Genomic DNA, 12,101 nt, shown 5'->3' with positions numbered 1-12,101 from the left:
TTTTACGGATATCCGGAAAAAATTCATTGTACCCCTACTAAAGGATAAAGGGTTTAGACAAGTGAAACCGACCCTATTATATCTTCAACTGCTGTCCAATACGTGGGAAATCGTTAATGTTGCTACATTTTTAACCATAGCCATGAGACTAAGGAAAAAACGAGTTAGTCTGAGATAAGTCTTGCATGGTCTATTTTTAGAGCTTGTTAATAATGAATTTTTAATTAAATTGGATGATCTGTGTATGTTTTTTAAATTTACACATGAATTTGGTATCTATTCTGTACAGTTTTTATCTTTTATATATATTTTTTGCTGTCTGTTAACCATATTGTAATTTGGTACCTCGTCCCTCTTTTCTTGGTACTTTTGTATACTTTTGTGGTTTTTGTTATGAACCGAATAAAGTATTTCTGACCGACTGACACTTCCAATTCATGACGTATTCAATGTTATTACTTTCACATGGTATATCACCTTTTCTCATGTGTTCACCGTATCTTTGAACTGGTATTTTGAGCTACATTTTTCGGGCAGCCCTTTGGATAGATGGTGAGATTTCCCTAGTTTCTCTGGCACCTGCACATAGTTTAGAACACTTGACGGTCCACAATATTGTTGGCTGTGCCATAATGCCTAGACACACAACACGTGCCTCTGAAGATCAGTCCGGACTCCGGACTGACTCTTCCAGTGTCTCTCCTGTTCATCTTGGTGCAATGGCTGTTCTTTGGACTCTGGACGCTCGAACCAGACTACACTACAATATTCACGACATGATCCGTTTGAGTTTTAAACATCAGGTACTCTTTCTTTCCTCAATGTATATTTGGGTCCAAAGACTTCTGCATTCAGTTCAGTTCTTCTGGGAGCACCTCCTGTAGATGGGGAGGTCTCTCTCAATCTCTCTGGCACTTTGACCCCTGGCTTCTTTACTTCTCAGTTACTTTTGGTGCTACTAGCTTCTGGGTTTCTGAGTTCTAAGATGTAACTATAGTACTTATGACGTGTTTGCCTCAAGTTATAGATGGATGTTTGCTCCTTGAGAGGCTGTTTTTGTTCAGATCTGCCTGCACTGCTGTTCCATACATTTCTGGTGAGACCCTGGCTTTATTGTGGTACACCTTGTACTCTGTGTGTAGTGTTCTACTGCCACGTCACCAGGTTGTCTGGGATACCATGGTATACTGCACACGTGTATGCTCTCACTCACCTATTGTTTCATGCTCTCTTTGCCCCCCTGTGCGCGTCTACTACCTACAGTCCTAAGCACCTCGTCCTTCATATTCCTGTCTCACACACATTTATTTTGCTCTTGTCCACCTATTTTGTATGTTCACTTCCTCACTCACAGTGCTCAAATGTCTTTTAATATCTTCTGTTTGCACCTTCTTGCTTTCATTTCTTTTTGTACATATCCACATTGGTGGGTGGCTTGTTGTTAATTTCATTACAGTATGTTTTTTATTTGTGTATAAATAGATATGTGCTAATGTTGCATATATGTTCGTAAATGTGGATTAACATGTTGTGTTAAGTCTCTAGACCAACAGACATGTGCCTGATGTATCAGAATTCTTATGTGACGTGTGTGTCTGTTATGGGGCTGGTTTTTAGGTCTCGTAGAGAGACCTATTGCCGCCCATCCACAAAGCTGACTTTTTACAATGAGGATTTCCAACAGTTCACGATAAACGACAATCACGTGACTGAACAAGCATGCGCATTTCCCCACAGGCTTCCCCCTGCCAGCAGCATTTGCCACATCAAAGGCTTCAGCTGCCCCGCCCCCCGCCGTCACTTATTCTCGGCCGCAGCACGTGCCTCGCTTCTACAAACATGGATTTTCACAGCAACACCTTCAGCGTTTCTTTCTTTGCTCTGGTGCTTACAGCCACTTTTGAAACGGAAGTCACGCTGCAAATTAATGTACCGATTGATACCTCATGTATTTTGGTTGCTCACTATTGTCACTTTTGATCTATGTAACTTAACGTTTGCTTTTGTAACTAGTTCATTTGTAATTGTTTAATCTTGTATCATTACTGGTCCTATTGTGAAGCGCTCTGACACCTTCGGGCAAAGTCTGCGCTATATAAAATCGCATAAATAAATAAAAAGACATCAAAGGTTGCTGCTCCCCGTCTGCCCCCCCCCCCACCCCAGCAATGCCGACAGCTTGTTTCTTATTCTATTCCAACTTCATCCGCTTCTGTTTCGAGATGAACACTGCATACATATTGCCACTGGCTTGTTTTACTCAATGCCTCCCTCCAGACAAAGCAACCATTTGCTAATCAGCCTTGGTCCTTCTCCAATAGGTACCATCACCCCCAACAGCACATCGATTTCGACCTTTTTAGATCCCATTAGTGATGTGCAACTTGTATCTGCTGGCACAGCGAGCATTTTATATCCATGGTCCCGAGTCCGATGTCTGCCGCCATTAGGACTGCTTACAGACAGGCTATATATATATATTAACCATTGTACAGAAGAGGCCATTAAAAAAAAATATTTTCCAGTATCTTCATTCCTCCGTCTTTATTACCCACTTTTTCTTTTCCTCATGCATTGCTCTCCCTACTGGCAAGGTGGTTTTTTTCATCCCTTCCCCATCGCTCTCTTCCCCGTCCCCTTTTCTCGGCAGTCCCTTTCGCCTACCGTGGTATTTCCTCCTTCGTCTTAATGCCTTGCCCTGGGCCTCTTTCCCTTGGTTCATTATAGCTGGGCGCACTGAGGCGTGAGAGGCTGCAGCTCCCATTCGTCTCATGGTCCGGCATTCAGCGCGCGGCCAGGCCTCGGCTGCAGTAACATCTGAGTCTCCTCACGTGGTGCCAGGATTTCATCTTGTTAGTGGTTGCTGTAGTTTAAGTCACTTTTGTCGAAGAAGGTGTAAATGTGCACTTTCTCTGCCACAAAAATGGATAACATAGCTTAAGCAGCAGCAATCTGCTTTTAACTAAAGTCCTAGCACTAACTTTTTTCATCAATTACTCCAAATTACAGTAGAGCATTCTTATGTTCTCTGAATCTTTAGCTAAGTACAAACTTCCATATAGCAGACACATGCCCTGCAGCGCTGTTTACTGTCTGCGAGAAACATTCCTTTTTCTAATCTATCACACCATCTATGTGTGATCTAAATTAGCCGCTAAAACAAGCTTATCTGGTTCGTATACCTCAAGCTGCGCCTTTACCCCTCCTCGTAAATGCTTCCATGACAATTGCAAACAGCCAGACTGAAAGGCGCCCTTGGCGCATATGCCCGGTACATTTCTGCAAATCTTGCAATACTTTTAGATAAATGCCAAACCACTACAACCAATACTCTTATGACACGTTCGAATATTGTACAAACAACCATCTTAAACTAGGAACAAAGCTACAATAACAATCTTGTCACCGGACATTACCCTGCACGGCACGGGCAGCACGAGCCTTCTGCTAATGCACCTTTTATTGTGCCTTTAAATACAAATTATTTCTTCCATACTTTTCACAAGCTATACACAGGTTTTGCAGGACTTTTCCCACTAATTCCCATGATAATTTGTAACACATACTACACAAAATACAATTCGATCATTGCTTCCTCGCTTGTCTCACCCCCCATCTCCACCTTCCTCCTTCCATCACGTCACTAGCGATTATAACTATACACATGCATTGTACCAATTTCAAGTCCTTTACTACAACAATGCTCACATTTATACCCCATGTCCTGTCGCTAAAAATACAGCGATGTTTACACTAGTTGCAGTACTTACAAATATTTTTAAATGACCCATTACTCCACAATGTAACACAATACCAACTGCTCATAAATTACTACCTATTGAACAATGCATTTGCTACATTATCTACCCCTACATACTTCTTTAAGCCCACACACATTAAGCACTTTGTGCTAACATATGTTAATGTCCAAATACCTCATGCCTACAACATACAAAAAGCATTTTCAATGCAATAGGTCTCGCATTTGTGAGAGATTGACCTATTGGCATCCTTTTATTTATGTATTTTAAAAGACTGCGATCACGTATAAATATGCACTTTGTACTTATAGTCCTTGTTTGAACTTTCATTTATTTACAGCTGTATGTTTCGGCCATGTTCAAATAATGTCAGCACCTCTCTTCCCTCAATATAGTGCCCCTACAATGCCCATTGCCACTCGTGCACACCGACATGTGAGGCCTCCTGGGCGTGCATCCACGCACACATGTGTATGAGAAACTGTCTCCTCATATGCATTTGTTTAATTGAGGAAGCTCTGATTATTTAAAATATATTTGAGTTCATTAACAATTTAAAAAAAAGACATGTTTTCCCATTTTCAGCAGGAGCTGATTTTAGGCAGAACATGTTGGATGTTAATTCATTAAACCGCCTGGTTTCTTCACCTACTGTTCGAGTTCCCGTCTCACACCTCCCCACCTATTGTTTTCTCTTCTCTCACCCCACATCCCCCCCCATCTCTCACCTTCCCTAGTTCACTTAGCCCCGGATAGGTGCTGTCTCACTATGCTGACTGGCTCAGCAGATCAGTTCTCCCTGCTGGGTCCGACCCCCTGGCACCAGGCCACATTCAGCTCGGGCTTGCCCGCTCGGGTACTTTTGTGTTTCAGGTGCTCCCTCAGACCCACCACACACATCTTGCTGGGTTTCAACCCTCAGATCTGACAGCCATCCCTCCACCCCAGGGGGGCCCCTCCCTGCCTCTAAGACAGGGCTGTGACAGGCCCGTAGTACACAGACCCGGCTTGCGCTTCAAATAGAGTTTATACAGCGGGACGATATGCAAACAGTCAAGACCTAACTTGTAAAGGACATGTGTGTGCCCAAACTCACTAAGTTGTTTCAATTCTGCATCTCTGGATAAACAAGAACTCATTATTCACACATCCGGCCTTTACACAGCATATATATGTAATAAAAACAGCTTGTGTACTTTTGCACAATGTCACACAGATTTCCTTGCGGAAATGTGCCCTGACTTGTGATACGACCAGCAAAGGAGTAAACAAGGTGCCAGGGGCCCGAATGCAAGAAAGTAGAATGCTCCACCCATCCCTCCATGTCCTGGTTTGGTAACAAAAATCAGCAATAAGTAGAGGGCAACGGGCCCTTTATACTGCTGAGCCCCGGTGCCACTGCACCTGCTTCACTCCCGATAACTATGCCTCTGGGTAATGTGCACAGTGCATATTTTGATCCCATGTGAAATAGATTGGAGAACACATTGCTAAATCCGTAAACATATACAGTGAAAGGGAATTATTTACAAAAGGTTCGCGCAGGGACTCAGCCTTTAGTGTGCTGGAATCAAAATGCATGAGGGACTGTTTTACAACACAAAATAATAAATGCATCGACGTATAATCCTCGTCTCATAAATGCAGTCTATCAATCTATCTATCTATCTATCTATCTATCTATCTATCTATCTATCTATCTATCTATCTATCTATCTATCTATCTATCTATCTATCTATCTATCTCCCTCACTCTATCTATGTATCTATCTATCGCCCTCACTATATCTATCTATCTATCGGCCTCAATCTATCTATTTATCTATCGATCTCTCTCACTCTATCTATCTATCCTATCTATCTATCTATCTATCTATCTATCTATCTATCTATCTATCGCCCTGACTCTATCTATCGCCCTCACTCTATCTATCCATCGCCCTCACTCTATCTATCTATAGCCCTCACTCTATCGCCCACACTCTATCGATCTCTCTCCCTCTATGTATCTATTGCCCTCACTCACTTTATCTATCTATCTATCTATCTAGTGTTCTATCTATCTAGTGTTCTATCTATCTATCTATCTATCTATCTATCTATCTATCTATCTATCTATCGATCGCCCTCACTCTATCTATCGATCGCCCTCACTATCTATCGCCCTCACTCTATCGATCGCCCTCACTATCTATCGCCCTCACTCTATCTATCGCCCTCACTCTATCTATCTATCTATCTATCTATCTATCTATCTATCTATCTATCTATCTATCTATCTATCTATCTATCTATCTATCTATCTATCCATCGCCCTCACTCTATCTATCGATCGCCCTCACTCTATCTATCGATCGCCCTCACTCTATCTATCGATCGCCCTCACTCTATCGATCGCCCTCACTCTATCGATCGCCCTCACTATCTATCTATCGCCCTCACTCTATCTATAGCCCTCACTCTATCGCCCACACTCTATCGATCTCTCTCCCTCTATGTATCTATTGCCCTCACTCACTCTATCTATCTATCTATCTATCTATCTAGTGTCTATCTATCTATCTATCTATCTATCTATCTATCTATCGATCGCCCTCACTCTATCTATCGATCGCCCTCACTCTATCTATCGATCGCCCTCACTCTATCTATCGATCGCCCTCACTCTATCGATCGCCCTCACTATCTATCTATCGCCCTCACTATCTATCTTATCGCCCTCACTCTGTCTATCTATCTATCTATCGCCCTCACTTTATCTATCGCCCTCACTCTATCGCCCTCACTCTCTCTATCGCCCTCACTCTTTCTATCTATCTATCGCACTCATTCTCTCTATCTATCACACTCATTCTCTCTATCTATCACACTCACTCTCTATCTGTCTATCGCCCTCACTATATCGCCCTCACTCTATCTATCGCACTCACACTATCTATCTGTCTATCTATCACCCTCACTCTATCTATCGTCCTCACTCTATCTAGCTATCGCCCTCACTCTATCTATCGCTCTCACTCTCTCTCTATCGCCCTCACTCTATCTGTCTATCTATCGCACTCACTCTATCGCCATCACTCTATCTAGCTATCTATCTATCTCTCTATCTATCTATCACCCTCACTCTATCTGTCTATCTATCACACTCACTCTACCTGTCTATCCATCGCCATCACTCTATCTGTCTATCTATCTATCTATCCATCACCCTCACTCTATCTATCGCCCTCACTCTATCTATCGCCCTCTAACTATCTATCTGCCTCACTCTATCTATCTATCTGCCTCACTCTATCTATCGCCCTCACTCTATCTATCTATCTATCGCCCTCACTCTATCTATCTATCGCCCTCACTCTATCTATCTATCGCCCTCACTCTATCTATCTATCTATTGCCCTCACTCTATCTATCTATCGCCCTCACTCTATCTATCTATCTATCTATCTATCTATCTATCTATCTATCTATCTATCTATCTATCTATCTATCTATCTATCTATCTATCTATCTATCTATCTATCTCTCTATCGCCCTCACTCTATCTATCTATCGCCCTCACTCTATCTATCTATCGCCCTCACTCTATCTATCTATCGCCCTCACTCTATCTATCGCCCTCACTCTATCTATCTATCTATCTATCTATCTATCTATCTATCTATCTATCTATCTATCTATCTATCTATCTATCTATCTATCTATCTATCGCCCTCACTCTATCTATCTATCGCCCTCACTCTATCTATCTATCGCCCTCACTCTATCTATCTATCGCCCTCACTCTATCTATCTATCTATTGCCCTCACTCTATCTATCTATCTCCCTCACTCTATCTATCTATCTATCTATCTATCTATCTATCTATCTATCTATCTATCTATCTATCTATCTATCTATCTATCTATCTATCTATCTATCTCTCTATCGCCCTCACTCTATCTATCTATCGCCCTCACTCTATCTATCTATCGCCCTCACTCTATCTATCTATCGCCCTCACTCTATCTATCGCCCTCACTCTATCTATCGCCCTCACTCTATCTATCTATCTATCTATCTATCTATCTATCTATCTATCTATCTATCTATCTATCTATCTATCTATCTATCTATCTATCTATCTATCTATCTATCTATCTATCTATCTATCTATCTATCTATCTATCTATCTATCTATCTATCTATCTATCTATCTATCTATCTATCGCCCTCACTCTATCTATCTATCGCCCTCACTCTATCTATCGATCGCCCTCACTCTATCTATCTATCGCCCTCACTCTATCTATCGATCGCCCTCACTCTATCTATCGATCGCCCTCACTCTATCTATCGATCGCCCTCACTCTATCTATCGATCGCCCTCACTCTATCTCTATCGCCCTCACTCTTTCTATCTATCTATCGCACTCACTCTATCTATCACACTCACTCTCTCTGTCTATCACACTCACTCTCTATCTGTCTATCACCCTCACTCTATCTATCGCACTCACACTATCTATCTGTCTATCTATCACCCTCACTCTATCTATCGTCCTCACTCTATCTAGCTATCGCCCTCACTCTATCTATCTATCGCCCTCACTCTATCTATCGCCCTCACTCTATCTATCTATCTATCTATCTATCTATCTATCTATCTATCTATCTATCTATCTATCTATCTATCTATCTATCTATCTATCTATCTATCTATCTATCTATCTATCTATCTATCTATCTATCGCCCTCACTCTATCTATCTATCGCCCTCACTCTATCTATCTATCGCCCTCACTCTATCTATCTATCGCCCTCACTCTATCTATCTATCTATCTATCTATCTATCTATCTATCTATCTATCTATCTATCTATCTATCTATCTATCTATCTATCTATCTATCTATCTATCTATCTATCGCCCTCACTCTATCTATCTATCGCCCTCACTCTATCTATCTATCGCCCTCACTCTATCTATCTATCGCCCTCACTCTATCTATCTATCGCCCTCACTCTATCTATCGATCGCCCTCACTCTATCTATCGATCGCCCTCACTCTATCTATCGATCGCCCTCACTCTATCTATCGATCGCCCTCACTATCTCTCTATCGCCCTCACTCTTTCTATCTATCTATCGCACTCACTCTATCTATCACACTCACTCTCTATCTGTCTATCACCCTCACTCTATCTATCGCACTCACACTATCTATCTGTCTATCTATCACCCTCACTCTATCTATCGTCCTCACTCTATCTAGCTATCGCCCTCACTCTATCTAGCTATCGCCCTCACTCTATCTATCGATCGCCCTCACTCTATCTATCGATCGCCCTCACTCTATCTATCGATCGCCCTCACTCTATCTATCGATCGCCCTCACTATCTCTCTATCGCCCTCACTCTTTCTATCTATCTATCGCACTCACTCTATCTATCGCCCTCACTCTATCTATCTATCTATCTATCTATCTATCTATCTATCGCCCTCACTCTATCTATCTATCGCCCTCACTCTATCTATCGATCGCCCTCACTCTATCTATCGATCGCCCTCACTCTATCTATCGATCGCCCTCACTCTATCTATCGATCGCCCTCACTATCTCTCTATCGCCCTCACTCTTTCTATCTATCTATCGCACTCACTCTATCTATCACACTCACTCTCTCTATCTATCACACTCACTCTCTATCTGTCTATCACCCTCACTCTATCTATCGCACTCACACTATCTATCTGTCTATCTATCACCCTCACTCTATCTATCGTCCTCACTCTATCTAGCTATCGCCCTCACTCTATCTAGCTATCGCCCTCACTCTATCTATCGATCGCCCTCACTCTATCTATCGATCGCCCTCACTCTATCTATCGATCGCCCTCACTCTATCTATCGATCGCCCTCACTATCTCTCTATCGCCCTCACTCTTTCTATCTATGTATCGCACTCACTCTATCTATCACACTCACTCTCTCTATCTATCACACTCACTCTCTATCTGTCTATCACCCTCACTCTATCTATCGCACTCACACTATCTATCTGTCTATCTATCACCCTCACTCTATCTATCGTCCTCACTCTATCTAGCTATCGCCCTCACTCTATCTAGCTATCGCCCTCACTCTATCTATCGCTCTCACTCTCTCTCTATCACCCTCACTCTATCTGTCTATCTATCGCACTCACTCTATCGCCATTACTCTATCTATCTATCTATCTATCTATATATCTATCTATCTATCTATCTATCTATCTATCTATCTATCACCCTCACTCTATCTGTCTATCTATCACACTCACTCTACCTGTCTATCCATCGCCATCACTCTATCTGTCTATCTATCTATCCATCACCCTCACTCTATCTATCGCCCTCACTCTATCTATCTATCTATCTATCTATCTATCTATCTATCGCCCTCACTCTATCTATCGATTGCCCTCACTGTATCTATCGATTGCCCTCACTGTATCTATCGATCGCCCTCACTCTATCTATCGATCGCCCTCACTCTATCTATCGCCCTCACTATCTATCTATCGCCCTCACTCTATCTATCTATCTATCTATCTATCGCCCTCACTTTATCTATCGCCCTCACTCTATCGCCCTCACTCTATCTATCGATCGCCCTCACTCTATCTATCGATCGCCCTCACTCTATCTATCGATCGCCCTCACTATCTCTCTATCGCCCTCACTCTTTCTATCTATCTATCGCACTCACTCTATCTATCACACTCACTCTCTCTATCTATCACACTCACTCTCTATCTGTCTATCACCCTCACTCTATCTATCGCACTCACACTATCTATCTGTCTATCTATCACCCTCACTCTATCTATCGTCCTCACTCTATCTAGCTATCGCCCTCACTCTATCTAGCTATCGCCCTCACTCTATCTATCGCTCTCACTCTCTCTCTATCACCCTCACTCTATCTGTCTATCTATCGCACTCACTCTATCGCCATTACTCTATCTATCTATCTATCTATCTATTTATCTATCTATCTATCTATCTATCTATCTATCTATCTATCTATCTATCACCCTCACTCTATCTGTCTATCTATCACACTCACTCTACCTGTCTATCCATCGCCATCACTCTATCTGTCTATCTATCTATCCATCACCCTCACTCTATCTATCGCCCTCACTCTATCTATCTATCTATCTATCTATCTATCTATCTATCTATCGCCCTCACTCTATCTATCGATTGCCCTCACTGTATCTATCGATTGCCCTCACTGTATCTATCGATTGCCCTCACTGTATCTATCGATTGCCCTCACTGTATCTATCGATCGCCCTCACTCTATCTATCGATCGCCCTCACTCTATCTATCGCCCTCACTATCTATCTATCGCCCTCACTCTATCTATCTATCTATCTATCTATCGCCCTCACTTTATCTATCGCCCTCACTCTATCGCCCTCACTCTATCGCCCTCACTCTTTCTATCTATCTATCGCACTCATTCTCTCTATCTATCACACTCACTCTATCGCCCTCACTCTATCTATCTATCGCCCTCACTCTATCTATCTATCGCCCTCACTCTATCTATCTATCGCCCTCACTCTATCTATCGATCGCCCTCACTCTATCTATCGATCGCCCTCACTCTATCGATCACCCTCACTCTATCTATCGATCGCCCTCACTATCTATCGATCGCCCTCAAAATCTCTCTATCGCCCTCACTATCTCTCTATCGCCCTCACTCTTTCTATCTATCTATCCAACTCACTCTCTCTATCTATCACACTCACTCTCTCTATCTATCACACTCACTCTCTATCTGTCTATCGCCCTCACTCTATCGCCCTCACTCTATCTATCGCACTCACACTATCTATCTGTCTACCTATCACCCTCACTCTATCTATCGTCCTCACTCTATCTAGCTATCGCCCTTACTCTATCTAGCTATCGCCCTCACTCTATCTATCGCTCTCACTCTCTCTCTATCACCCTCACTCTATCTGTCTATCTATCGCACTCACTCTATCGCCATTACTCTATCTATCTATCTATCTATCTATCTATCTATCTATCTATCTATCTATCTATCTATCTATCTATCTATCTATCTATCTATCTATCTATCTATCTATCTATCTATCTATCTATCTATCTCTCTATCTATCACCCTCACTCTATCTGTCTATCTATCACACTCACTCTACCTGTCTATCCATCGCCATCACTCTATCTGTCTATCTATCTATCTATCCATCACCGTCACTCTATCTATCGCCCTCACTCTATCTATATATCTATCTATCTATCTATCGCCCTCACTCTATCTATCTATCGCCC

Source organism: Lissotriton vulgaris, chromosome 3_2, assembly GCF_964263255.1.
Source record: "Lissotriton vulgaris chromosome 3_2, aLisVul1.2, whole genome shotgun sequence".
Taxonomy (NCBI): Eukaryota; Metazoa; Chordata; class Amphibia; order Caudata; family Salamandridae; genus Lissotriton; species Lissotriton vulgaris.
The sequence above is the reverse complement of the archived record's forward strand: the minus strand, read 5'-3'. Positions refer to the sequence as shown.